The following is a 2,734-nucleotide window of genomic DNA, read 5'->3' as shown; positions in this document are numbered from 1 at the left end:
TGAATTTCTGCCTTCGAATTTTATCCCTAAGAAACTTGCAGCAGTAAGTATAGACAATAAACTATTTTCTATATCTTTGCAAAATCTTTTGCATCATGCTCACGTGTAAATAAAAGTACAAACATATGCAAATATTAAGCAAGTTAGACTAAAATTTCCTAGCTTCTTATCTAAATGCAGTGGTTTAAAAATCGTAGTCTCTAGAGCCCTCGAGGTGCTGCAGAGGTGCCTCCAAGGTAGGGGAGGACTTTATGGAGGATGAGCAGAGCAAAGAAGGGTAACAGGCAAAGTTTCTCTTTTACATCTGCTTTAAACCATGAATTTCATTTTTATATTTTGCATTTAGTTGTGTTCTATGTAAAATTTTAACATAAGTGCACTACTAAAAAATAGTGTGGAAATCATGGATCTTTAGCAATGACTAGGTGGGCACTGTCATTATTGCTTCGATCTCAGATATGGAAAAAGTCTTTAAAGTATGTTCAAAGAAGTCTGTTTTTTTTTTTTAAAGGTTAGCCATTGTTCCGAGGTAAAAGTTAACTTAATGACATCCTTCAAAAACAGAAGGGATTGGAATCTTTTCTTCATTTGTGTCAATACCGATGCCCTCTGGAGCCAGGAATGCATATTGCCCTTGAAGTAAAGAAGGTTATTTTATTCAATATTCATTTTAATACTGTGCAAGGTGCTAGGAAAAGAAATTAGTAGGACATGATCTCTTTCCTTAAGGAGTTTAATAGACAGCACGACAGATATGCTAATATGTCTTTTATTCTCTTGGAGAACCAGTTTTACCTACAACCCTCACAAGAACAGCCCAACATAACACACTTCATCCTTTCAGTCATAGTAACTAGACCAAGGCCAGACAACTTAGACAAATTCAGCATATTATATTTTCTCTACCTGAAAAATGGAATTAGGTCACTGATTCTGAGTCATGGAGCTATGGAGAAGAAGAGATGGGGAAATATATAGCAAAAGAGGGTCCAAGCTGCCACCTATGGACTAAAGCCACATATGGACTAAAATTATGACAGAGCACAGACTGAGGGCTCTGAAAAGATAACTAGTTTGCAGATGTGAATGAAAAAAAAAATGTGCAAATTAAAAGAATAGAATATATGCCCTCAAAGACAGAGAAAAACTCGAGCTTTCCAGTCCCTGTGAGGCCCAATGATATTGCTAGAAGTAGATTCTATGCTGTTCCCAGGATCCTTATGATGAACCCCTTTTTGTGTAGTTAGTTTGAGAATGTGGGTTCCTTGTTCTTTAGCCAAATAATTCCTTCACTAGGAGAGGAAGATTGACAGGCAAACTATATACATAACACTCTGTGAACCATGCAAATATTATTATTTTCATTTTGAATTTTTCTCTTTATCTTTCATTGTTTATTCTCTGTATACCTCTCTTTCCCATACTAATGATCAGCTTTATACTCTTTCTTATTGCATCAATTTCACTTACCGATGTTAAAATTACCTTTATATTTCTACAGTGCTTAAACGCAATTCAAAGACATCATGTCACACTAACCTTTCCAACATAATCTCAATTATATTGTTTATCTACATTTTTGTCGGTAAGAAACAAAAGTCCCATTAGCTTTCTGGTCAGAGATTCTGAATACTAGAGTTGGAAAATTTCTTAATAGCGAAATAAGAACTGAAAGAGGAACAATTAATTTTGTAAACAATATTTAAGAAAATATTCTTGGAGCCTTCGGATAAAATGTGTTTGAAAAAGGACTCAAGACTCGAGTGTGTTCCCAGTGGCCGGGCTCATTCTGCGCCCTCTCCTTCCCTCTCCTCTTATCTCTGCCCTCGCTCTGCTCTGCCCTGCCTTCTGAAGAGAGATACTCGCCATCTTCCCCAGCAAGTGGCGAGGACTACAGAGTACTGAGCCTTAGCGCTCTGCTTCGTCCTGCTCCCAGAGCATGCCACTGCCTGGGCCAAGAGGTCTGCCCGGGTGGCAGACTATGACCTATACAGTACCTATGATTGATTACACAGTACCACCTATAGAGAAAATCCTCATGAAAACTGACATTCAGCTAGCTCTTCCTTCTGGCTTGGCTGCAAAACATTTCACAGGAGTGAAGTGCCATAGGAGCTGGTGTCATAGATGAAGATTATAAAGAAAATATCAATGTTGTGTTCTTTAATTTTGGCAAAGAAAAAGTTTGAAGTCAAAAAAGAGTGACTGAATTGCCCAGCTCATTTGTGAACAGACTTTTTATCCAGAAATAGAAGTTCAAGTGTTAGATGACACTGAAAGGGGTTCAGAGATTTTGGTGCCACTTGAAAAAATTAAAATTTATGTCAGGAACAGAAAATGAGAAAACATTTAAAAACAATAGATTTTGTTTAGTGTTGGTGTTTTTCACTTCTGTAAACTCAATAGCTTTAGCTTCTTACGATCAAGGAAAGGGGACCCTCTTGGGATCACATAAAACTTTACTCGTTTGTGTTTTTCTACATTTTATTGTTTTATAAATCTGCATGGTAACCTAATACGAAAAATTTTTTCAGTCAAATGTATATCAATTGCAGGTCCTCTCCCCAAAACTGTATTATTTAATTCACTAAATGCTACCTCTTCAACAACTTGTCTTTCAGTTGCTTTATTAATCATAAGCAAAGCCTTTTAATCAATAAATTTGGATTCTTTCACAGATATGATTACATAATAATTCAATTATTATTACATAATAACTAAAAGATAATAAAAA

The 2,734-nt window shown here is 36.0% G+C and overlaps 1 pseudogene; it reads left to right on the top strand.

Annotated features, from left to right (window-relative positions):
• The first annotated feature begins 258 nt into the window (after positions 1-258).
• Positions 259-2,316, top strand: LOC107518721 (annotated as a pseudogene).
• The last annotated feature ends 418 nt before the right edge of the window (positions 2,317-2,734 follow it).

This window comes from Rousettus aegyptiacus, unplaced genomic scaffold (genome assembly GCF_014176215.1).
Source record: "Rousettus aegyptiacus isolate mRouAeg1 unplaced genomic scaffold, mRouAeg1.p scaffold_m13_p_4, whole genome shotgun sequence".
Classification (NCBI taxonomy): domain Eukaryota; kingdom Metazoa; phylum Chordata; class Mammalia; order Chiroptera; family Pteropodidae; genus Rousettus; species Rousettus aegyptiacus.
This window is presented reverse-complemented; position numbering and strand designations above follow the sequence as displayed.